The sequence below is a fragment of the Scylla paramamosain genome, chromosome 14 (assembly GCF_035594125.1).
Source record: "Scylla paramamosain isolate STU-SP2022 chromosome 14, ASM3559412v1, whole genome shotgun sequence".
Lineage (NCBI taxonomy): Eukaryota > Metazoa > Arthropoda > Malacostraca > Decapoda > Portunidae > Scylla > Scylla paramamosain.
In genome coordinates this window covers 21,538,993-21,566,397 of record NC_087164.1, presented here as the reverse complement: position 1 = coordinate 21,566,397, position 27,405 = coordinate 21,538,993, and the positions used below count along the sequence as shown (strand labels likewise).

The window sequence follows — 27,405 nt, the reverse complement described above, 5'->3', positions numbered from 1 at the left end:
AAATGAGGATTGTAAATAGGAAGCTGAAAAGTTTGGGACTTGAATGTATTAGTGATGGATTGAAATATACATTGGTTAACGATTTAGGCATGTGGAAGATATGTGAGATGATGAATGAAAAAAGTAAGAGGTCTGAATGTTGAGTTGTGAAAAACTAGTGAAAAAGACTTTGTACAGTATCATACAAAATGGCCTTAGACTTTTGGGCCTTGGATAGGGAAGCTGCCAAAGATCAAGTACCATGGAGAGCCATGTATAATCTGTATGTAAACATGAGAGAGAGAGAGAGAGAGAGAGAGAGAGAGAGAGAGAGAGAGAGAGAGAGAGAGAGAGAGAGAGAGTATGCATAAGAACACTATTTTCTTTGTGTGATTTTAAAGTTATTATTTTCTATGTTGATTTGGATATGTCAGGATTTTTCTTTCTTTTTTTTATCATCACATTTCCACAGAAAAAAGTATATTAAACTTCTTATTGAATTACTTGCTTATAAGTTACGTTTAGTTCATTTTAGGCACCCTGACCATTGGGGTCAGGCTGATGCTGATGATAGCTGAAACAGTGATATTGTAGGAATAGTAAGTGTCATTAGGCAGGTGCAGGACACAGGAATTGCTAACATAATGGAGAGATAGTTTTAAAGTCACCATCTACTAAAGAGAGTGGAGAGTTGTGTAGAGAAGAAGAAAGAGCCATTTGTGGTTTTTGCTGATTTGGATAAGGCATTTGTCAGAATTCAAAGAGAGAGAATTAGATGGGTGTTAGGAGATCAAGAGGAGAACTGTTGTCTCCATTGTTATGATTTCTGTCAATGCTTTTAACCTGTCTCCATTGTTTATTTTTTGTTTGAGCTGTCAGCAGTGAGAACAGTAATAACTAACATGTACAAAAATAACAGTTATTTTATTTATGAGATCAGTTTCATAAAACTACTGAGTTATACAAAGTATTGATATTGCAAATTGAGCACTTAAAGTGTAAGATCTCTACAATATTTACAAAAAAAAAGAAAGCCTTGATAGAAGCTATATTTCCTGTATTACAAGCCTGGTGATAGTGATAGGAATGATCTAAAGGGATTGCTGTGGAGGGGAATTAGTCCAGTGCTTATAAGAAGAAACATATCTCTATCCTTCATTTTATTTATTTACCTTCATTTTATTTATCTTTTTGTTTTTTATCCATTTCAGACTGACTGACGACTTCTGAGATGTTGATTTGAGTATGGCGTCACTCTAAGAGTAAGTACAGTTTCTTTTTTGTTGCTATTCACTGAATATTTTGAAATTCAACGTGTATAATCACCACCACCATTATGAGTTGAATTGCTGGTGCAGTAATCATGTAGTGGGGAGATCCGGGCTCAGGAAAGGAAAGCACTTTAAGAAACCACTCATACACCTTTTGAGGCTCAGGTTATCAACTTCAAGCTCCAAACTAGTCCTTGACAAATTAAATAACTTAAATTTAATAAGCCTTTTGATTTTTAGAGCTGTTGAATGTATTTGCACATCAAAAGAGGGATCTTTTCTGTTTGCTCATGACATCCCTGTCCCCTATGATCTATATATTTATTTTTTCCATGTGGTCTATATTAATTAGGTTCACCATTTACTGCTCTCAACATACTATTCCATTTTTTTTTGTTCATGCCAGACCAGTGTACCTTATAATATGGCAATAACAGTACTCATACAATAATTGTTTTATGTACTGTATTCTCCTTTCATCTTAGAGATCTGATTTTTATCCATGCATACATAACTTTAGCAGCTTTGTATCCTGTGCTGCTTTATATTCTGGTTTCCTAAAGCATACAATATGCACAGGTATAGTACTTGTTATGAGTTATCACCTCTTAAATACTTCAACTTTCAGAAACCTCTATGGTCTCATTCTATAATGGAACTGCACATTAGTTATAGTCTCCTTTTTCCACAGTTAACATTTCTCCTAAAGTCCATTAGCTTTGCTGTCCTGCCCTCACATACATGTCCCTGGTGGTCCTCAGCAGTCTATGAATTTCAGATTCTCTCTTCTCTTGGCTGTTTAAAGGGCATCATCAGCATACATTTGAAATCATTGAGTGTCTATCTTTTATCAGTTCCTTCCACATTCTAGTAGTTGTATATTCTGCCTTATTTATAACATTCAGCAAACACTGTATTTTATTAACATACATGTCACGTGTACACTGGCGCAATCTATTTATACCATATTTATTTTTTAATCAGGCATTTACCTTTATTCCTGTTATTCCATCCTCCACCACTATGTACCACTCTATGTAGTCACAGTCGTATGCAACAAAGGAATTATTATCAACACCATAAGTAGGTGCTTATCATTATCATTACTGTTATGAGATGCGGGGATTGTTATGCCTGCGATCCGGTCAGGTTAGGCACAGGTGTTAGAGACGGAACATACTGGCGATAGCTGTAATTGTTGCCATTATAAGCTCATCTGGTAAGGATTTATACTAAGACAGATGGCCGTCGTATGGTACTAATTTTTAACAATACCTACATGATTTCAGAAACAAAATCTGATCTTAGAGAATGGGCAGATGGCTCTAGATTTTAGAATGTCATCCTCTAGATTTTAGAATGTCATCCTCCACTATTCAAGATCTGTAAGTTAACATCCATATGGCTGTCCTGCTTCGGTTGATTGGGACGTATAACAGACAAAAAACAGGTGTCTGTATCTTGAAGTTAGGGGAATGATTTCATCAAGTGAACTTGTACTTGTTTGTACACTGTTGGTACTTGCATAGAGATTTTTCCTTTGGTTGTGAAAACATTTATATTGCCCACTGCTGTACTATTCTTCATAGCTAACATATGTATATAGATCACTGCTATATTTTGTAGCTTTTATTGTCTTTTTATTAGTAGTGTCAGTATTACGTTATTTTTGACAGCTCTGTAAGCTAAACTTGTTTTTTCCCACGTCTCGGATACTTCTCGTGGTCATGAGTTTATCTGTAAGCTGCCATCTTCATTTATCAAATATATAGAAGCAGGTTGAGAAGACAATATCACACGAAATGTTTGGAATCAGTTTAATTAGGGTTTGGGTCAGGTAGTGCGAAGAACATCCGGACGCGGACGGGCGTGACGAAGGCTCAGGAGAGGCAGATGTGGCACCACCGCATGACTCACCTTGCGCTCCCCTGCCAGGTGCACGAGGAATAAGAACGCTACCTCCCTTCCCATAAATTTCACATATGTCACAGTTGATAGTATTTTTCTTATCCTAAAACATCGTATGGACAGGAATCCGTTTTGTTATGTTGGCGCAGTAATACCGGAGGAGAAATCCGATCTGTGACAGCTGATGCAGGGAGCGAGTTGCCAATGCAGTCCATTCGATAATAACTGGTCGCGAATCAATGGGGTTTTCACCGTTGTTTTCGCTCATATTTAGGAAATTGTGCCTTCAGACTACGAACATCTCCCTATACATGTGCGTGACGTCCTTTGATCGCCAGCAGGGACGTGGAGAGAGGGTTTAAATAGTATTGAGTCCCCCCCCCATGCAGAGTATAGTCGGACATTGAGGTGGTCTCAGTGTTGTGTCGGGGGCGTGACGTGGTGTGTCTCTCCTTCCTTCCGTGGACGAGGACTTGTTCTTTCTGCTGGTCCCTTCACGCAATGCTTTGACTGCGATTGGACTCCCCAGGAAGGCCTATGGTGTGAATGACTCTTATCTAGCAGTGAAATAAGAGGAGGGAGTACCCGTGTGGAGAGGGGCTGGAAGGTGCTCGTCACTCCCTCCCTTCACGGCCCTTAGTCCTTCCTCTCCGCTCTACTGCACACATCCAGCATATTACCTACCTTGGGATACAGGCACTGCTTCATTTATTATCTTCTCCTCGGTCTTCTGTCAAGGTTGTGCCTCAGGAAGTTAGCTGTTGTAGCCACACCACCGTCACACCAAATCACCTGCTGTAGGTACGTAGGTTTGGCTTGTCAGTCATAAGGCTCACTTCATGTATTGTGTTGACCAATAGTCGGCTTAGCATATGAAATCTCTCCAACCTGTGGTCCCTTGTACGTGCTGTATATGGGAAGGTGACGCGGTAAGATGGTGAATTATAGATCGCACTTCTGTGTTGTCAATTCTTAGAAAGTTGTGTGGGTTGTCATGCTGCATTATGCATAACTCCCTTTTTTTTTATAGCTATTTCCTTGTTACTGAATATTAAACAGCAGTAATACTTATTTAATGTTTTATTTATTTATTTATTTATTTTCGTGTTGGAAGTGGAAATAATTATTGCAGTTTTCCCACAAAACAGGCAGTACTGGGAGGGGCTGGGCAGCTAGCTGCCTTCAGTCATCTGCATTTTGTGTTCCTCATGCTGTACCTTTGACAAATACATAAGTCTGAGTGAGATACTGGTAAGATATGGTGATATAATTATTATTTTGTGTAGGGATATTCTTATATCTCTCCCTCTGGTCTTTTGGGAACATATGGAGCCAATAAACCCACAGAAGGTAGCTTCTATTTACTAAATATCATTTCTCATCTATGTCCATCAGTCTGTTTGACCACTTTTCATATAATTCTTTCATATTCTTATTTGTGAAAAATAACATCTTCTTAGGAAATAATTCTCTGAGAAATTGCTTAATCTTCAGTATGTATAACCACAGTCAAAATCTGGGTTTATAAAGTCAGCTTGAAAACAGCTTGTAGTCACTGGTTTATTAGCATGTAATTAATTGATGATGTGCAAGTTGTGTGGTGGCAATGAAGTTCCTACTTGCTTCCTCTTAAAGTCCACCAGTAGGAAGTAAGAAAAATATGTAATTTATGAGGCATAGTCACTCAGAACTCAGATGTAAACCAATGTACACAGTATAGCATTTTAGATCTGGAAATAGATGTACCTTACTTTGGTAGTGGTCACGCCTTGTAATGAGACAGAAGTGTAACATGATGCATGCTGCAACATCTTTCACCTCTCCCTTATAGCACTTGTTTGGCCAAACAGGTAAGATGCTTTGCTGAAACTGAAGTTGGAGATGTATAATGAAGAGCTGTTTGAAATTAAATGTAACCATTTTCTTGGCAGATACATGTGCAGTCCCTAATTTCTAGTCCAACCTGGATGAGTTGGAGATTTAGAAGTGGGGCTTTTCTAGATGGAGGCTCTTGCTAGCTCTTATGAGGCAACACTTGCATGCTCGAACACACCCCTTATGAACCATATGTCAGTCTTTCCATAGATGCCCAACTCTTCAGGAATTAAACAGCTTATGCAGGGAATCCATAGGATGCTTGACTTCTGATCTCTCTAAAATTTCTGATTGGGGCAGAGCAAACTTAGTATTGTTCAGTGCCTCAAAATCTCAATTCCTCCATCTATCAACTCAACACAATCTTCCAGATAACTATCCCTCTTCTTCAGTGACACTCAACTGTCCCCTCGGTCTGTCTTTTACTTATAATCTAAACTGGAAACTTCACATCTCATCTCTAGCCAAAACAGCTTCTGAGTCATCTCTGCCACTTTTTTTTTCACCCCTTCAGCTGCTAACTCTGTACAGTTGCCTTATCCATCCTTGTATTGAGTATGCTTTGCATGTATTGGGGGGGGAGGGGCAGGGATGGTTTCACCCATACCATACTTTTAGACAGGGTGGAATCAAAAGCATTTCAACTTATCAACTCCTTTTGTCAGACTGGCTCTCTTCAGCCTCTCTCTCATTGCCACAGTATTGCATTTTTTGCTATCTTCTGCCTTTGTTTTCACACTAACTGCTCTTCTGATCTTGCTAACTGCATGCCCCCCTTCCCGTGGCCTTGCTGCACAGCCCCATTCTGTCCACCACTCTTCACTATCTGTGGTAAACTCTAGAATTCCCTTCTTGATCCTGTATTTCATCCTCTTGACTTGAACTCTTTCAAGAGGGAGGATTCCAGATGCTTACCATCTTTCATCTTACTTTTTCCATTTGGCACTTTTTAGGAACTAGCACTTGAAGTGTGTTTGCTCTCTCTCTCTCTCTCTCTCTCTCTCTCTCTCTCTCTCTCTCTCTCTCTCTCTCTCTCTCTCTCTCTCTCTCTCTCTCTCTCTCTCTCTCTCTCTCTCTCTCTTTAGAATTTTGTTGCCTTTTGCTAGAGACCCTGTGAAGGGTCTCCTGTAGAAGGGGAAAAAATCTTACTGTGGCGTGAATCATGTAACACCGCAGAAGCTGAATATAACAAACAATCATACGTGACATCACATTGGTATCATTTACACACATTAAATACATACTTAAAAATTAATCTGAAAATGTTGTTAAGGACCTGTCCCCTTATTTTCATGAAGTTAGTGATAAATGCATCAATTTACATGAAATTTTACTGGCAGACAGCTATGGTAGCTACTTATGTATGTAGACATTTGTGAAATGATACATGAAAAGAAAAAAAAAATTTGGGGGGGTTAAAACCTTCTCATATTTACCCATAATTTATTTGCTATAAGCTCCAAAGGTAATTAACATTGACACAATTTAAAAATACCAGTGATTAAAGTAATAATTTCTAAAAGACATTGGTGAATTTATATTATCCATACATATATTTTTAAAGCCAGAAAAAAAATAATATACAAATTTTTTTCGCCGCCTAGGTAATTTTTTCGGAATTTGATAAAAATAAAATATATAATTAGTAAACACTTAAGAAAACAGTTCCATAGTTAAAAGAAAAAAGATCAACAAACAATATAAAAGAAATGAAAGCAATAGCAGAAAAACTGAGGCTACAGTTATGATTTGAAGAGCAAAAAACTTACATATGAGAAAAAACAGCTCTTTCTAGCAGCACCATGCTAGTCGGAAGCCGCCGGCAGTATATTCCATGTGAAGTTGAACCTTCTCCTTCTTCATCTTTCTCTTGTACGGTGTGTCCATGGGTTTATTCTTCTCTTCTAGATACTTGTGCAATTCAGCAGTGTTCTCAGTCCTAAGGCATTCAATCAAACAGCTTTTCAAATGACCAATAGTGTAGTTGGAGACATCAGTTGCAACCGTGAAGTCGATCATCCTTTTGTTGACATTGCGATGTTTTCGGCAAATCCTCCATATATGTGAGTGAAGGTGTTCATTGTGGTTTTGAGTCATTCCTTTCATACATTTAGTCAGCAAGTCGTCAGTCGTGAGTTGGTCATAAATCGCCTTGATCTCCTTCAGCTGATGTGTGTTAGGTGAAAATATATTTTCATTTTCTTATGAGATGCAGGTATTTCCTTTTGGGCAATGCTTTTATTACAAAAACACCATGAATCTTCTCCTTGAGCACACAAATGATGCTGTGGGTTTTCATCAGTAGATGTGCAGTAGTAGAAGTTAGATAATATTTCAGCTCTCACTTCTGCAGCACTTGTGCTAACCTTCCTGTTCAGGATTATTTGGTAGTAGTGTTGGAGGCTGTTGATGATAGTGTCTGTCAGTTTGTTCTTTCCTCCAAATGATGCCATTGTGTTCCCACTCTTTTTACTTTCTTCAGACCATGTGGGGCAATACCCGAAGGAAGTCAGACACACAAAGCCTGGATTCACAAATATATTCTGGAGCTGTAATCATCAACACTGATGCATTCACCAACTAGGCTTTTGGCAGGGTGTGGGCTCACACCAGCTATGAAGGATGCCAGATGTCTCTAGAATATTATCTAAAAAATTCTGCTAAAATTCAAGAAAAAACAAAAAATGACTTTGGTGTCAAACAACATGGATTTAAAAGGCAAAGCGAGCTGTCATATGACCTGCCCTTTAAAATCTAAATGCCATTGTAAATAATGCATTCACATTCATGACAATCACAGAAGATGCTCCCACAACCTTTTATTTTTTGGAGGGCTTATTTGATTTAGGCAATTTCATCAGTATATTGCCAAAAATTCAGTTACAGGTGCCTCAAGTATTATTGGATATGATTCACTCCAAGGTAAAACCAACAAATGGTTCATAAGGAGTGTGCTCGAGCATAGGTGTGTTGTCCTGTGATAGCCAGCCTGGGCCTCTGTTTAAAAAGGTCTCACTTCTGAAATTATGCCTTGTCTTTGAGTGAACTAGAGGTCATGGTTTTTGAATGCCTACCTGGGTTTGTTGGGAAGGTGGAACAGTGGGTTAAATGAAGAGTTTCAAGTGGTTTTATGTCCATCATTCTTACTGTATAAAAATAAGTAAAAAACATGTATTTTTGTGATGGACCACGTTTAGAAAGTAGCTGCTGCTTCATTGGTATTCGTGTCTGTCACATAGAAATCTGAATTGAATGTCATTGTACACATAAAAAGTGCCTCTTATTTAGTGTAGGGTTTTTGGCTGAATTTTTATGTGAACTGCCTTCACTTCACTTGTGCTTTGCCTTTTTTACAGCACTGTTTTCAGTTATTTGAACAAATGGCTTCTTTGATCTTATATTTTCACTAACATGTGTATTGTGACTAGTATTTATTTCATTGAATATGTTTCTTAACCTGGCTTGCTGGTACCCTCATGGGTGCTGAAATCAGGATGCAAGAATGGAGTTTAGCCAAGTCCAGTATAATATATTAGATCAGTAAAGATGCACATGATGTTTTGCCTTTTTTTTTTTTTTTCCGTACTGGTTGCATATTTTATCCCTAAGTATGGATGAGAATTATTAAAAAAAAAATAAGGAGTATTTCTAATCATTAATTTTTATGGGAAATGTATTATTTTACTTGATTATAGGATGTGGTGAACAGTTTGATGTGAATGATGCTTGGGTGCTTGCACCCATGTACAGGAATGTTGAAAGCAGAAAATGATAAGAATGCCGAGAAAACCATGGTGCCTTAAAGTCAGTTCCAGGAACACATGAATTCTTAAATACCAGCACATCACATTCTTAGATACCAGCACATCAGAGTAAGCAAGAAGGCATGAATGTACAAACAAGCTGCCCTTCTTGGCTACTTGCACTAAATTGAAGCAGGAGAATCACCCCTTTAAACGTTAAGAAATCATACTTCATGGAACTAGAAGCGAATAATAGATAACGGTGCCTTGGAAAAGTTTATTTTCCGTCCATTTGTCAGAAGAAGAAAGATGCATTAAGTGATTTGCACATTAGGTAGCTAAGGTGCATGAGGAAAAGCAAGATCATGTAAATAAAGCTAATTCTTCATAGTATGGTATGTCAGTATGCTTGAGACAGGAGCATTAATATTTGATAGTTTGTAGGATCTCATTCCTCCTGTAGTTGTTGCTGTTGTGAATTGGGTCATGCCAGAAGCCAGATTGTGCCAGCTGCAGCAGCTTCAGGAGAAAATTAGATATCTGGGAGGAGCAAATAGGGATGGTGTCACTTAGCTACCACTTGTTTATGAGGAACAGATGGAAGACATTTTGTTCACTTCATGCTGTTTGTGTTTTAATTCCACAGCGGAAAGATTTCCTTATCAACTATTACTTTTTTTTTTCACTCTGGTGTTGTCACTACTACTGCCATTCCTTTGAAGGAACAGGTAGCTTTTATAGAAACGAAAGGTAAAAGTAGACTTACATCTTCCATTGAAGGAACAGGTGGCTTTTATAGAAAGGGAAGATAAAAGTAGACATAGATGTAGTCAGTTCTTTCAATGTCTTTGAACACAAAAATACCCATGTTTTATTCACTGTGTGGTTGTTCAGCACCAGCATTACAATTACAACCCAGTCATAGAATTTTTCACTGCCAAAATGGTAAACTTGAACACATGTTCATAACCCAATACTACTTTCTTGGATTATAATTGGTTTCCATCACAGTAAACTGATGAAAGGAATTTCATGTGAAGATATGTGTGCCTGAAGTTCATACTGTTTTCGTTTAAGGAGTTCATCCAGATGCTTGTAAAGTGAGTGTCAAACATCAGGATTTAAGGTTTTTATCTTAGAGGGATAGAGGGAGTTTATTCTTCATATTCTTCATATTGCAGTAAACTCCTGAAGAGCACAACAGTATGGTAGATAAAAAAAAAAAAAAACTCATGGTATTTAAATCATTCCATTGAGTGCATTTAATTTGTGAGTAAAGTCAGTATGTTGGATGGCTGAGCCTGAGTTTAAATATTGGGATTTTGGAAGTAACAATATCAACATTGAGTAAATGCATAGGCAAACATCATCTTTCCGTATAGCAGGCCAGCAATCCCACATGGGACAGCCCAAACAAAGCACCACACATCATTCACACTTAGCCCTGTCACTGTTTCTGTAACGTATTTTTGATTTAATTAATTAATTAATTATTATTATTATTTTTTTTTATGATGGAGTTATAGTTAGTTTGGGTATAAAAACACACACTTAAGCTTATATAATTTTGAAAGAGTATGTATTTTTTTTCTTTGGTAATCATTGCCATCACTTTGTCCTTTGTACCATATATATAATATATATATATATATATATATATATATATATATATATATATATATATATATATATATATATATATATATATATATATATATATATATTGTATCCCCTCCTTATATAGAAATACGTATCTTTACCCTTTTGGTAATTCCCCATTTTTCTCTCCTTTCAGCATGTATTGCATCTCTCTCTCTCTCTCTCTCTCTCTCTCTCTCTCTCTCTCTCTCTCTCTCTCTCTCTCTCTCTCTCTCTCTCTCTCTCTCTCTCTCTCTCTCTCTCTCTCTCTCTCTCTCTCTCACCATTATCTGTTGACCCATACTCTTTAACTTGCTGCACCTCACACTATCACTTCCACCATGTCACTGTTTTGTAGAGTTAGTTTTAGAAAATAATTTACCTTTTTCTTATTTTTCTTTTGCTCAGTGAATTTGTCTCCTTTTTTCTTCCCAGTTGGGCTCCCTCATGGGTCTCATTTTAATTTGTGATTTTGTTTATTTTTTTTGTTGATTTGTGGTTATTATATTACATTATTTCCAAAGAGTGAAAAAAAAGATTCATCTCTGCTCAATCTTTGAAGTCTTTTTTTTATTATTACATTTCCTACCAGGTTATTTATAGTTTTTTTCCTTGCTCTTGCTTTTTTTTTTCCTATTGATTATTTTTATTTATATTGTTACATTATGTTTGGGTAAGTATATTAATAAGTATTTTTGCAGTTGCACAATTTTCCTTTTTTTTTTTTTTTTTTTTTTTTTTCTGATTTAGTTTGCTTTGATTTCAGCACTGATTCACATTCTTGGTTAAGGTCCTTTCATTTTCAACTGCTGTACTTCCTAAGTGATTTGTTTTTGTTTTAGTCGATTTTAGTTCCACTGCAACATATTTCCTCCTCATTTTCTGATATTAACATTCATTCTACTTCGTGACTCCTCCCAATGAATTCTCGGTTGTTAATTTTCCATTACTTTGATTCTCGATATCAGCTTAGTGAAAGAGCCTGTGTCCACAAAATCTATGTGCATACTATTTTTTTTTTTTTTCCTTTCTACACACACACACACACACACACACACACACACACACACACACACACACACACACACACACACACACACACACACACACACACACACACACACGTATTTAAGATTTATAAGTAGCATCAAAATATGTTACCTTCATTTTATTTTCTAACAGATTGTTCCCTAGTTTTTAAGAGGAACATCACCGCCAGTCAGTAGCTCTTTAATGGGATGGAAAATTTAACAAGGGCTGATTGTGGTAGAAGAGTGTTAATGCAGGTAAATGAAAGACATCCTTTAATAACTTATTTGCAACGATTGAAAAGGGCTTGTGTAATAAATAAATGCAAATGAACGGTACAGTCAGTTTGGTGTACTTTTTTTTTTATCTAAATTGATTAGGGCAGCAGCAGGAAAAATACTGATAGAAATCTGCAGTGCGAGGGAGTGCTGATGTGCTTAGAAGACCAAGTGAAATGCATTTGTTTGTTGACGGTGTAGCGGAGGGTGGACGTGGAAATGAATGTAGTGTGTGAAGGGCTTAAAGCTTTTACAACGGAGATCCCCAGACTAGACAGCGCACACCAAAGAGGAGACTGTGTGTAAATTTAACGCATGTAAGAATTGCAGTATGGTTTTTCTTTAGTGTTCCCTGATATATTAAAGCCATGTAGAGTTAATATTAATATATTTAAGTGTCTTCGATCGAGTAGAGGTCCTGACTCGCAACTAGTACAACTTAACCGTCTGAGGGTGACGCATCGCACCTGGGAGGGATTCCCACACTGATTAGATGAGAAACACCAGAGAAAGTTAAATTGTCTGTTGTCTTCCTTATAATACAATACTTGGCATCGTTATTGTACATAGCGACTTCATGATATTCTAGTTTGAGGTGTGTGTGTGTGTAAACTATTCTGATCCTACACGTTACAACAGGGACTTCTTTCTCAAATATTTTACCTTGTTTGGTTTTAACACGCTTTAATAGAAGGTGTCAGCTTTTTATGATGTTTTCGTGATTCTGGTGAGAGTTTAATTTTGCATAATAAACGGGTGGATAATAATGGAAACGTGACCCATCTACCTCTGGCTTGAAAATAGTTCTGATTAGAGCTCAAAATGTTTCCTAACACAACTTTTCCATTATAGTTCGTTCACCGGAATTAAAGCTTTTGTTGTCATGATGGTGTTCCTCACTAATTACACGTTTTGTTCATAGATGGCAGTAGTCGATAGTGGCAGTACAGAAAAGCGACGCAAATGTGGTTTCTCCCTGTCTGTTTCTCTCATGGGCAGACAGACATCCAGACGCAGCTTCAAATAGTATAATCTTTGGTTCATTTTATTTTATTATTATTATTTTTTTTATGCTTCCGTTACTCTCTCTCTCTCTCTCTCTCTCTCTCTCTCTCTCTCTCTCTCTCTCTCTCTCTCTCTCTCTCTCTCTCTCTCTCTCTCTCTCTCGTTTCATTTGATTTTGAAGGATTGGGTGCAGGTAGTGATGGGTGGTGGTGGTGGTGGTGGTGGTGGTGGTAGTGCATGAGTGGTGATTTCATTAGAGATTGTTCGAGGAGTTCTGCTTTATGTTGGATGACGCAAGCCTCTCTCTCTCTCTCTCTCTCTCTCTCTCTCTCTCTCTCTCTCTCTCTCTCTCTCTCTCTCTCTCTCTCTCTCTCTCTCTCTCTCTCTCTCTCTCTCTCTCTCTCTCTCTCTCCGCTGGCTGCTCTTTACAATATTGCATACTTCGTTTCCCCTCCATAGTGTGTGTGTGTGTGTGTGTGTAGGGGTGAGAACAAATATCCCGGGTTCAGGAGTATTGACCTATTTATTTATGTAGGTACCTGTTTTTTGCTATGCATTTGTATCCTTCGTGCTAATAATTTCAATACATATTCTCAGGTTCTTTCTATTGTCAGGCTACGGGATCACACGCGCACGGAGAGATTGCTAGGGTAGGATTTGTATGTGCATTAGGTAAAGCTGTTATTTGATCGTTAGATTTAGATACTTCACAAGTACATGTGTAAGAAGAAAGGGACAGTGATGTAATAAGCGAAGCGAAAATTAAATCAAAGCACATTCTGGTAGATTTACTTGATTATTTTTATGAGCACAGTGCATAACATAATATAAGAAGCATGGCATCATCATCATCATTATCATCATCATTATCATCATCTTCATCATCATCATCATCATCATATCAGCTCAGCCCTCAGTGGAACAAAGCCCGTATTTTGAAACGCCTTGCCTTCTCACAAAGACTATTTTCAAAGACCACAGAGATAAGTTGAGTTCTCGTGGCTGTTTTTCTATTGATGAACCAGAATCCTTATTAGACCACCACTAGAATCATGAAAACACCCTTGAAATCCCCAGTAACCTTCACAAAAACTGAAGCGTTTGAGAATACGGCCAAAACCTCTCTAAAAGCTTCTTCACTACCATCTGTCGCCAGCCTAAGTATTCGTGCCCAGCTCAGCAAAATTTCATACCCCATCTTTCTATCAGGGTCTGTACTGGCAGCGAGCGTGTATTCCCCAACCCAGCTGCCTTTCCGTGACGGTGTTCATAAAGACATGGTGCTTCTCAACGCATCACCCTCTGTCAATGGACGTCACTCATGTACAGATTCGATAGCCGCTCCTCTGGCGATGATTGCGCACTCTCTCTCTCTCTCTCTCTCTCTCTCTCTCTCTCTCTCTCTCTCTCTCTCTCTCTCTCTCTCTCTCTCTCTCTCTCTCTCTCTCTCATTTAAAATTACACTATTGCCGTGAAGTTAATTACTCGTCATTGTGCCATATTTTTTTTTCTATATTATATTTTAAAGTTTATTCCCGTGTTTTGCTTGTATGAAAGTACCAAGGGGAAGAAAAAGAGGGTATCAGTTACGCTACTTAGCTGTGTCGAAAGGGAACCATTTATAGATCCTAAACACAGCTGGTCTTGTATGTCTGCCCTTGGGTGGGTGTGTGTGTGTGTGTGTGTGGAGCGGATCACGGGGTATCAGGCACAGAGGGAGAACGGCAGCATTCACCAACGTAATGTGAACACAGACAGTGGCATCGATCTGCGTGGCGGCTCACCCGAGGTCTGCTGGGAAGAACGGTCCAGAAGTTCGCATCGGTGTATATACGGAGGCGGGGTGGTGGGGCTGTGTGTGCTGAGTGGTGCCTCGCTGCCTTACTAGTTGTGTGTTGCTGTGTATCGTTCGTCCAGGGTTGTCATCTTGTACTGTCCCTTCGGTTTGCCTCGCCACGTGTTTCAGTGATAGGTACGGTCATGGTCAATAGTTTATTCGTAGTCTCTTCTACTGTGCTTTAAGTGTTTTGGTGTGTCTTTGAGTTTGACCGCTGACTGCCTGCAAAATCTGGCAACTGGGTGTCAGTAGATTGGAGGATTTTAAATTAATGGAAGTACTGTACTCCAGATATATCTACTTCTGACCATGACTGTATACGGTTGGTTGCCCAGATAAGTTATATGTTCTGGTAAAATAGATAAATGAAATAAAATGTATTAATACCTAGCTCATACCTCTACATATCATCCCCAGTTGTTTCTTGGTCGTTTTAAAACCCATGGATGGCTGCAGTTGTGTCTTCATGGGTGTTTCCATTGACGTGCATAAACCTTGCTATACACTCGCTGGAATCATGGCAACACTGAAAACCTCAATAACATTCCCCAGAGCACCATGAAAAATACCCACTTAACACATTAATAACGCCTATTAATGACACCCAAGACTGAAACATCTCAAATCACTAGTCCATGCTTTAATTTCTCGATTTTTAAACTTTTGGAAATCACTGGACTTCCTGATAACTCTATTGGGGGCAACTGTCTTTATATGCATGCTCGTACCCATAAAGAGCCCCGATGGTGTGTTTTAATGAAGGTCTTGTGTGCTTTGTGAATGCAGGCACGGTGAGGAGAGGGAAGGCGGCTGGCTGGTGGGAGAACGGGTGGGATGGAAGAGCGCGTGGGTCGATTTATTACGTCTGAGCGGATGCTGGCCTTGGTGTGTCGTTTTCTTGTTGTCTGCTGATTTCCTTGTATTGTTCGGTGCCTGTGATGCTTCATGAACGACCGGAGTGACTTCACGTGACGCGTGGCCTTGTTTACTTTGTTGGGGGTGGTAATTGTTTGAGATGTGATTAGTATTCTCTCTCTCTCTCTCTCTCTCTCTCTCTCTCTCTCTCTCTCTCTCTCTCTCTCTCTCTCTCTCTCTCTCTCTCTCTCTCTCTCTCTCTCTCTCTCTCTCTCAGCATTTTTTTTCTCTCCACAGTCACCCACAACTCTAGACACATTTTTGTACTAGTCTTAAATATTACTCCTTTTTTTTCATATAAATGACAAAATTTACGTTGTGTGTGTGTGTGTGTGTGTGTGTGTGTGTGTGTGTGTGTGTGTGTGTGTGTGTGTGTGTGTGTGTGTGTGTGTTTGTGCAAATTTTCAACAGTGCCCCGAATATTGATAAGGCATGGCGATAGAAGTAAAAGGGTAAAGGGTTGCAAGGCGTGTTTTCTCACACAAGACACTGATGCATGTAGTCAGTATTGAAGGGAGTTTCCTTATACCGCAGCAGAGGTGAAGGTTGATAGGCAAAATATGTTCGTCATGGAGGTGTGGGAAATATCAGTAGTGTACAGGAGGACATGTGTTTCAGTGATAAATTCTGATAGTGCATACGTACATGTTTACTTATATTATAGTTGTTAATGGTGTTATTATTATTATTATTATTATTAGTAGTAGTAGTAGTATCTGCTTTCCATGGAGTGAATGCCAACAAGACTTTCATTATTTTCAAGTGTTTAACCATTATTGTTATTGCTAATAGTATTGCTGTAGAATTTACTTAATCAGAAAAAAGAAGTTACTATAGCGATCTTTTACATGAACTGACTGAGCTTTATAAAAAAAGATCAATATGCAATTAAAATTTTATGCTTGCCATCAGCTGCCCGACTTCACACTGCACAATTCAGTCTCTCATATTATTAACGCGACGCTTGTTTTGTGATTATTTGCATTAGTCCATTGCACTCTGGCGGGATAAACTGTCACCACTCTTGTCAGCAGATTGTTGTACGTGGTATTTGATTAGGATGGATTAAAAAAAAAAAGGGGACTGTGGTAATGTATTAAGCTATTCTTTCTTCCTCCATTTTTCCATTAGCATCCAAATTAGATTATAAAACATAAAGTGGAGAGGAAAAAAAAAAGACAGAGACAAAATACTTGAAAAAAATGGCAACAAAACATTAAAAATTCAGCCGTTTCTTCTTTCCTTTTCGTAAACATGAAAACTGAAGAGTATGAAGCCATGCGTAAAACCATCGATTAGCCATGAGAGGACTTGCTTCTGTAGGTCATAAATGTCGGCTGTGGATAGGTCAGGCACGTGTCACACTTGAGGAACGCCGCCTCTGCTCTTCTGAAAGGTCGCAGGCAGCAGGGGTTATTGACCGTGACAGGAGGTTCCGCCGGAGTTTGCTAGGAGGCTCGCGGGAATGGGTCAGGCGACACTTCTCAGGTCATATTCCTCCCTGATGATACTTGGGTGACTGGTTGTAGGCGTTAGGAATCACTGGAAGATCATCCACCTCCGCTATACTTACCTTGGGTTATGTAAAGTCAAGTTATATATAGAAAGGTGTTTTAGGAGTATCAAGACGCCTTTGGAGTTAAATATGCCAACTTTTTTATTGATTTATTTTTCTTTTCCTTTAAAGTGTAGATAAATATGTAACTAATGCAACTTGGCCCACCCCAACCCTTCCCTTATGGTAACTGGATTATGTTAGCTTAAGTCACATGTACTAAATAGATTTTGTGCCACTATCAAGACTCCATTTTAAATTGGTTAATGTTTTATTTATTTTTCTTAGGATATACATGAATAACTAGCACAACGTAGCTTACCCTAAGTCTCCCTTACATTGGGTTATGTTAGGCCAAGTTACATGTCAAGACATCTCCGAAATTAAATTGGCCAATATTTTATTCATTATTTTTCTTTTCCTAAAATATAGATAGATAATTAACACAACTTAATCCTACCCTAACCGTATTGACCCTAAATTATGATAAAACGAACATAATTTGACATTTAAAGAGTAAACGGAGTAGTGTTTACGTGGGTGTTCTTAGTAATTTCATTAAATATTTCAACTGGTAGATAATAACCTTTATATTGACACCTTACTTCATTTGTAATCTTGCATGGCCTTTCTGATTTTAGTGACACTGCAGACTCTGGAAGGTTTCAGCAACTTGGTAACTCCTTTCAGAATTATACTCCAAGTTTGCGCTAAAGCATTTCAGTAAGCTCACAGAGAAACCATAGCAGTGAAAGGACTACCTGACTGTATATATAACCTTTCTGTATTCATATTTGCTAAGTTACGTGAGTTCCAAGAGACCTCCTGAACTTTCACCCTTTCACTGCGATACGAAACAATTAAAAATACCAGAAGCAATGCATATCTTAATAAGGATCTACAAGAAAGTCATGGATGAAAAGAATAGATTTTGCAATTTCTACCCAGTTCAAAGATAGGAGGTGGCTATACAACAAGCAAAGATGTCTCAGAGTGATTAGTAATTAAGGAAAGATGTACCAAATAATAGTGAACGAGTTAAGGCTTGAGGGCAGGTGAATTTTTTGGATTTAAATGACTATGATTGATAGAAAAGAGACCATCATTGCCGCCTTGTATTCCTGTGTGTGTGATATGAGGTGGACATACACGCGGTGATAAGGTAGATAAGATATAATTGTCTTAGATGAATAGCTAGATAATAATAACACAAAAAAAAATCTAACTTGATAACGTCCTTTTGGAATATAATATCGTTGCCGTAGTATTGAAAGGGTTAAAATATGTTGTTCTCTTGGAGTAGTTGTTTTGGAGATGACCCGAGAAGAAATGAGATAGGACGAAAGCTAAAAAAAAAAAATTAGGTTCGTATTCATGAACATTTCGGCGCCGGATCTCGACTAACGACTGATGGAAATTACGTATCAGTGTGTTCAAGCCTGTTTAACAAATTCCGTTGAAAGATGTAGAGTTTTCAAGAGTGTTGTCATGACTAGTACTAGTTTAAGTAAGCTTCTACCTTCTCTAATGGAATAGCACACACGAGAACATGATTAATCACCTGTATTGCCTTTGAAAACATTCCCGTTGAGAGAACAAGAACAGTACGTTTAAGAATACTTGCTGCTACAAAAGATGCCTCTGTTCTAGTCATGGTGTAGTTCTTAGTAGTGATTGATTGGATGATAGAAGCATTAAGCCTCCTGCAGTACCCACTCTATGGCCTCCTTCATCCCCTGCATCACGTTGGTCACCATCCGCAGTCTGTTGCAGTACAAGGTTTCCTCCCACCAGTTCCAACTCCTGGACATATTCGCCTTTGGACATTATATTATTCTCTGGTGGATCTTTTTTCTCCAGATATATTTCCCCGTGGTCATTTTCCCCTCCAGATATTCGCTCCTCCTCCCTCTGACTTATTCGCCCGTGAGCATCTTACTTTACTGAACATTTTTCCCTGTGAGACATTCCCTCCACACCTTCGACTTCTTTACCCGTGAGGATTTTACTTTCCTGAATAGTTTTCCCTCCAAAACATCCCTCCCGATCTTCGACTTCTTTGCCTGTGACCATCTTCCTTTCCTAGATATCTTTCCTCTCAAATATTCCCCTTCACTTTCCTTAACTTTACCTAATCCAATCTAACATAAGAGAACCATTAACGAGTGAACCATAAAAAAATAACAATGAGTTCTATCAGTTTTGTTATCATGACACTACCACATTATGTCCAAGGGAGGAACCTTCAGTGAGGAATTGTGTTCATGAGTGAATCTGTAAGAGGGAAATGTGACCACAGGGAAACATGGCTGCATTTCATCCACTATACCTGTACAGTGAAGATGCATAATAACAATAACTCGCAAGAGAAGCCGCAGTAAGCCAGTAAGCCAGTACACGTAGCAGTCCTTGATTAAGACACGCATAGCTGTATCCACTTATGTAATGTTCTTAAAGCTCCCTACTGACTTAGCATTACCAGCCTGATTTCTGAGCATATTCCAGTCACCCATTACTATATATAAACCAGTTTCTTGCCATCTCACTTTTGAATAAATTTATCAAGCTCGAACCCGTCACTTTTTATCCTTGTCAGTGTAACAACCCTAAGGATCTTGTTTTAATCACCCTTGTTAAATATCCCTAATACCACTGAAATACCTTCATCAGATGCCTTCTTTCTTTACGCCCCTCCAACAGAGATAATTTTAAAAGCCTTAACCTCTCAAACTACTGTAGTACACTTAACACAGCAGCTCAGAAGGCCCGTATTTAGAAACGCTTCGCTCTCTCACTGTGACTATTTTCATAGGCCACATACACGAATATCCGGATTATCAAGACTGTCTCCTTTTAATAATGTGGAAATCTTGTTAATCTGTCACTAAAACCATAAAAACGCTATTAAAAACCCGTGTAACTTCCATTAGAAAGTAGTGGAGATGCCACGCGGTGTTTCAGAATAGGGCCCATAGTAAAATGTCTCCTCGGAGTCTCCACTACCCCTCCTTCACGGCTTGGGTCCCAAATAAGCTAACTGAAGGCACCGCTGTTTTGGCTCAATGTGCGTGGCTGTCTGAGGTAAACTTGGCGTGAAACAGCTGGTGCTCAGGTAGCGTAAAAAACACTTAAGGAAGTCTGCCTTTCCCGCGGGACAGTAGACGGCGTTGCTTGAGCCTTTCTTCCTTAAGCGAAACAGTCTTTTACCGTCACAAATATGATTAGGTGATGTAAATAGTGGCGGCCTGGAAGTGAGAGAGAGAGAGAGAGAGAGAGAGAGAGAGAGAGAGAGAGAGAGAGAGAGAGAGAGAGAGTTACAAGAATTACAAAAGGATTTCAGTTTCAGACAACAGACAGTTAGATTCTGGCCAGACTGTATGATTCACACACACACACACAGAGAGAGAGAGAGAGAGAGAGAGATCTGGTACCGTTACAATGAGAAGACACGCTTGCCTCTGGATTGGTGGCTGATTTCCCTCCCTCCCTTCCTCCCCACCCCCTCCCCCAACTCCCTCCCCAAACACACCCACACATCCACACCGTGCATCGTGACTGCCTTCACTTTACTTTGTCTGTCCAGGTTGGCGAAGGGGAGAAACTAGCTTAGAATTGTAGTTAAATTAAAATTATCTTGTACCTAACGTGAGTGGGAGAGACAGAGGGTGGGTTGGGTCACTTTGCTGTACAAATTTCGTGATGCTTGCGGCTCATCGGAAGTGACGTCATGATGAGAGCAACGGGTGTGTGCAGGTGATTCGTTGAAGGAGTAAGGTGAGGTGAAGCTGAGTCGCCACTTCCTCTTTCTCCTCTTCCTTTCCTTTATCCTCGTGGTGGTGAGAGGCAAGGAGGGATTGCTGTGTAAAATCTACTATGGAGGTTGCTATGATAAGTAATACTTGTCAGGTCGAATACACACACACACACACACACACACACACACACACACACACACACACACTCACACACACACACACACACACACACACACACACACACACACACACACACACACAAGGAAATAGTGTGTGCAGAGTGCAGACTATTCATGAATCCACACAAAGAAATGTGATACTGTTGTATTAAAATTAAGAGACATTACGAGCTCGACTCAACTAAATGAATATGTAAAGTACACACACACACACACACACACACACACACACACACACACACACACACACACACACACACACACACACACACACACACACACACACACACACAGTTGGTGGACGGTGAAGAGTCAGGATTGCACCGCGTTCCCGCCCTGCTACAAGTCACTCTTCCAAGACTTGCTGAGGAATCTAGAACATAACTTGTAAATATACGCCTTTGACACGAACACTGAGGTGGGCGGAGCCTCGCAGCTGTGGGCAGAGTACATGCACTAGTGGTCTGCTTCTCATTTCTGTGACTCGTATTCGTAAATGCTTTTTTTTTTTGATCAGTATTATTTTCAATTGTTGCAGATAAGTCGTTTAGTTCTCACGGGCGTTTTTTTTCTTAATTATGGTGCAAAATTCTTGGTAAGCTATTACTAGAATCATGAAAGCATCATTCAAAGCCTCCATCAGAGTGTGTTTAATGTTAGGAACACGGGTTTGTCTTAACCATAACACATAACAACTGTATGGTTTTAAAGATCGTTTCGTGGGGATCGGGCATGGTGACTGGGCTTAGTGTTTATAAATACAGAACAGGATCCACCATAAGAAGTATAGGTCACGAGGAAGATGTCCTTTAACTCTTTCATAAGTGCTTTTTGGAAGTAAACTGTAAAGGGGGACGTGGTGGTTGTTGCCTGGCGATAACACACCTGTGTCAGCCCTATCTCTTTTGAACGTCACCATGACAGGTGGACGATAGTGTGACACGCAGAAAGATTTATCTCTACTCCCACTGACAAGCTTACGTCGTGAGTCACGTTGGAGCAGTGGTGTGGTGTGGTGGTGGGGATGCGCATTGTTCGTACCATACCTGCAGGCTAGTCGCAGAGGCGTGAACTTGTATAATTTTAACAGTTTTAGTGGAGATGCAGCAAATTATAGCTAATGGTGCGGTATAGCTTGTATTATTAAACTTGACAGCGATTTGTCTCGGAATACTTTCAGGAGGCTGTAGTGGAAGGTATTGGAGTTTCCTAGAGTATTCTTATTATTCTAGTGATGGTTTAACAATAGGGAAAATACTCACGATAATCCAAGTTATCAATCCAGTAGCCTTTGGAAATAGTCTTGAGTGAACAAAGCATTAAGAATACGAGCCTTGATCCACCTTCGGCTAGTGTGATCCTTTTCTCCACCTGGCCATCGCATACTGTGGACAGGGTGATGGATCGATATTAGGTAGACGTGAGGAGCCGCTCCGCTACACTGGACTTGGTTGAGGCGTGGCATCTTGGCTGTGCATGGGGGTGGTGGAGGTGGTGGCTCAGACACTCTGCCGCATTAGTTAGTGAGTAGGCAAGTGAGCGTGTATCAGTTTGAGTATTTTGAAACATGACTCTGATGGTGATGCAGCGAGAAGCTTCATGATGTCCTAATATTCTACCGGTGAGGTGTTGAGAGTCCATTGTGGTGGTTTGGCAAGTGAGGAATTCTGCCACGTGTGATCCGCGTTGACAAGAAAATGAAGGAATTAACCGTAACCTGTGCTGTGTTTTCTCCAGTACGTCCATTAACGAAACTTACCGTAGAAGAAAACTAAAGTACTCATGGTTTTAGTAGCAGTATAATGAGATACCGTGAAATACCAGCATCGAATACAGACTGCAGCAAGGAGTATGAAATAGTAAGTGAACAAAACCCTTCTATTCCGGTTTTCTCTTATACACAAAGGCAAGAGAAAACGGTGGTGTGTTTAGGTGGAGGGGAGGCTACGAGGAGGGAACGGCACCCAAGCAACCCAGAAACCTGATGCTAATGTTAAACTCTAGGGGAAATAATTGGGGTTTTCAAGGTGTTAGAAATCTGCTTCGTCAGTAGTAGAAGTAACTAGGGTTTTCAAGGTTTTACTATTATTTTAACAAGGATTCTGCATCATCAGTAGTGAAGATAATTGTGGTTTTCAAGATATTAGTGACAGTTTAGCAATGGAAAGAAAACGAGAACAAGGCTAATCATCTTCATACCCATCGTAAGTATTCGTTAAGGGAGCCCAGAGCCTTTTAGGGAATACGGCCCGAAATGTTTACTGTTACGGGATTCAAGACTTATATTGATTTCCTTTCTTCCACAGGTGCATTGCTAATTTTGCCGCAGCTGTACCGTACCGTCACCCTTCTGTACCCCTCGAAGGTAAGAACACACACACACACACACACACACACACACACACACACACACACACACACACACACACACACACACAGACACACGCAGATAAGTAGATAAATAATTTATTGACTACTGTTAAGTACTGATATAACATTACAAAATAAACAGTACACTTTCACATGGCATGCCTTGTATTAAACATACATATCCATCACTCATACCCTTGAATTTATCCAATTAAATCACCCTATTGAGTCTACACTAATATCTTCATTACCTAGTCTTTTCCAGTCATCTGCCACTATTTAAGATTTCTTCATCTCCTTTTTAACTCACTGTGGTACGCAGCAACACATCATTAAAAGTAGTACATGGAGTTTGTATAAGCATATGCAAGAAAGAAAAGCATAAAAAAAGTAGATTTCACAATATCCAGCCAATACAGTGTTTGCAGGTGGCGGTAGAAAAGGAAAAGGTATCTGAGTGGTTAGTGATTAAAGAAAGATGAACCAGATAGCAGTGAAAGGGATAATTAAATGTAACTTATTGAGGTAGAACCCATTATTTCTTGTCTTATCCTGATTACTAACCCTTGGAAATGAACAACCCACCTGCCTGCATAATTTAGTGGCGACGATGAAGGACAAAACGGCGAAACTAGTACCACATGTTCCTCTAAATAACATGATTAATAACCACAGTGATGTCTTTAAGAATTATTAGTTTGCCCCCCCCACCCTCAAAAAAAGAAAATGGTTTGGCTGTGATACATCCTTGTGTTTCCTTCAGTTAATGATTCCTGACTCGTATTCATGTTTTCAATGTTGTGGGTTTTCTCTGGTAAACACCATTACTTTACATATTACTAGATTCACAGGGCAGAAATTTGAGTATAGACTGACACTGCAAACATTTGGGCACTTTACTGGGTTTAATTAAGTGTTTGGTGTTTTATTATGCTCTCAACTCCCATTTATGACACTGGAAACGTTTATTGCACCGATTTGATTCAATATGTTCCAGTGTGATACTCATGGGATCAAATCGTATTCTAGAAACTGCAAACATGTAAGCATTTTATTATGTTGATTAAATTTGGAAGTTTTATTCATGGTGCCGACATATTTTTAACAGGAAACGTTTAATAATTTCGCCGATTTGATGAAATATTCGTGAATAAGTTTGCATTTTCACTGTATGTTGAGTTGACTACATACTCTGAAAAAAATCTGGCCACACTTTCAGTACTTTCAAAAGGCTCTAGTTGAAATGACACGGGTTTTAAAAGCGTATTTTTTTTATGATTCTAGTGACAGATTAGCAATATTTCTACATATGAACAGGGAAAACAATCTTGAGAACCCAGCTAATCATCTGTATAGCCTTTGAAAATAATCGTGGTGAGAGAGCATATCACTTCTAAATATAGGACTGAGGATATTTGTCAGAAATCGGTTCACATTTTAATTACCCTAGAGACTGACCGAGGCGTGAACATATATCGCCCAACCATGAGAGAGAGAGAGAGAGAGAGAGAGAGAGAGAGAGAGAGAGAGAGAGAGAGAGAGAGAGAGAGAGGTAAAAAGACGCAATAGCAGACTGATCACCGTATAAATTAAGGTTTTTGTTATGTATTTCTTTGCTTCAGCCATATCACAAGTGCTTGATAGCAGCTGTGGTTATAGTGACGTCAATGATGTTAGCTTATCTCTGTAAACACTCCCTCGAAGAGTTATCATTTGCATTACTTGTTTGTATTTATTTATTTATTATTTCTTTTCCCACCACTCAATATTTTTTCCTTCCTTCCTGGACACTTCTTTCTCTCCTGTACATTTTCCCCTTCCATATACATTTCTTTCCCTTTCAGTCATATTTCCTTCCCTCACCTTGGATATTTCTTTCCTTCCTCTGAACATTTCTTTCCCTCCTTGATATTTTTTCCCCTCCTGGACATTTTTTCCCTCTTCCAGGACACTTCTTTCCTTCCACATTTTTTTTTTCAACCCTTTTTTTCTCGGAATTTACTTTAACCATTCATATAACTTAACCTAACGTAACATAACCAAACCAGATCTAGTAACAAACGAAAAAAAAAAAAAGATGGCCGTGTCACGCTCCCTTTTGTGCTGATTAGATTTTATGCAAAGTATTAAACACGACGTGGCAAGAAATGTGGCGTGTTATGTTTAATTATTCGCATTCTTGGTAGAAAAGGTGTTTGTAGGTGGGCAGGCAGGCAGGTGGCGTATAATTTCTTCACTGTCTTTTTATTTCTTATTAGTTAATATTTTTATAGTGGTCAGAGTGAGGATGTACTCGTACTTAATTCTTCCTGTGCTGGGGCTTCACTTAACTTTTTGAATATTATTATAGAGTTTTGTGAAGTTATTGAGGACTTTTTTCATTTTTTTTTCTATTTATAAATTTATTTTCAGTTTAGTTTTTGTAATAGGGTGATTAGAAGTGATCTAGTTATTCTTCCATTACGATTATATCTGCAGGTACTTTATTTTGCCTAATACTTGGTGACTTGCAGTAGTTTGGCAGTTGTACGTAGTGGTGAGTGAGTTAAGCTTGTTCACCTGTACTGCTGCATAGGAACGAGCTTGTTATGAACTTTTTACTTAGACCAGGCAGACTATATAAGCCAGTCCATTCTATTGAACTACTTTTCATTCTTTCCGTCTTTTTTGTTTATGAATACTTTCCTTTATTTTTCATGAATACAAGTGAATACTCAGTAAGCCACCCCCACTCCATTCATCCATCACCCATTATTAAACGCCTTCCTGGTATAACCCTTTTTTTCCCCCATGAATGAAAATAGATGCTAAGTAACCCACCACCTTTACTTTCAACCAATTCATGCCTTCCCCCCTCTCCTTTATATATATATACACAACTTGAAGCTTTTAACAGGAACAGTGTGATAAGCGAGTTCATTTCAGTCATTCGCCGCTTTATTTTGACATCCTCTTTCTTCAGTTCAAGTTCCTAGACGTCTCTTTTATCAAGCTACGTTATAAGCATCCAGCCACGGATCAACAGAAACGAGATGACTACTCTACAGCATGATCAATACGCCTGTGCGGAAGTCATTGAGAATACTTCAGTCGGAAAAAAAATATTGATTTCGCTGAGAGTTGCATGGCCAGGGAAGCGTGTCAGCGTGGAGCCCCTTCCCAGAGAGAGAGAGAGAGAGAGAGAGAGAGAGAGAGAGAGAGAGAGAGAGAGGAAGCAGATAGACACACAAGCATACTGACAAGGAAGTTAGCAGGAGAGACGCAAAAATATGCAAAAAAGAAATCATGCGGACAGACAAAGGATAGACTGGGATAGGCAGGCAGGTGGTGGCCGAGTGGCAGGTAATGACATACGTAGCGAGCACAGTGCAGTGCGTCACGTTCCGATTCCGCAGATGTAATAGTGGCTGGAAATAACCTTGACGTTACTCATCTCTAGTGAAGCGGGATGCCACGGAGCAGCACAAACCCTCATTGAAAGCCTCATGTAAGCACACCGTATGGCCTCCCTGCCACTGCCTGTGTTGAAGCCAGGGGATGCTCACTCACACTGAGATGGGAAAACACACACACACACACACACACACACACACACACACACACACACACACACACACACACACACACACAGCGCCCGCGGTGGCAAATAGGGGCGTGGCGCGGAGGAGGGAGAAGGTCGTTCAGTGGAATGGGCGCGGCCTTGACATTCACTGATTTAGTGAAGGTGGAGGCTGGTGGGGAGGGCGGGGCGTAGGTAGTGGGAGCGATTGTCCCTGGGCGATGCTGGCCGGTTACCCCATTATCCAAGTGGACTACTTGATTATGTGACGGTGCTTTGTCATAAGTGGGAACTATTAGTAGCTGTGTGTGTGTGTGTGTGTGTGTGTGTGTGTGTGTGTGTTTGTGGTTGTGGTTGTGTGTTTGCACGCGCGCGCATGAAGATGTTTGTTATGATGCATTAGGGTCATGGCGACACGTGTGGAGGTTGAGGAGGGGCGGGGGATGGGGTGAGGCTGTCGTTGCGGCGGTGCTGCCGCTGTATTGATCGCTGCCGTGCTCCCAAACTGC

At 39.5% G+C, this 27,405-nt stretch overlaps 1 protein-coding gene across 14 annotated transcripts in view; it reads left to right on the top strand.

Moving 5' to 3' along the window:
* The window catches only part of LOC135107013 (kinesin light chain-like), a 100,456-nt gene that overhangs the window by 4,320 nt on the left and 68,731 nt on the right, over positions 1-27,405 (top strand). For 6 of the 14 annotated variants that reach the window (XR_010271548.1, XM_064016560.1, XM_064016561.1 and 3 more), the window contains exons 1-2: positions 3,355-3,959; positions 23,274-23,332. The gene's annotated coding sequence lies outside the window, so the exon portion shown is untranslated. Of the gene's footprint in view, positions 1-1,190; positions 1,242-3,354; positions 3,960-22,478; positions 22,827-23,273; positions 23,333-27,405 lie in introns of those variants that run through there. The other 8 variants (XM_064016555.1, XM_064016559.1, XM_064016550.1 and 5 more) reach the window with 4 other exon arrangements.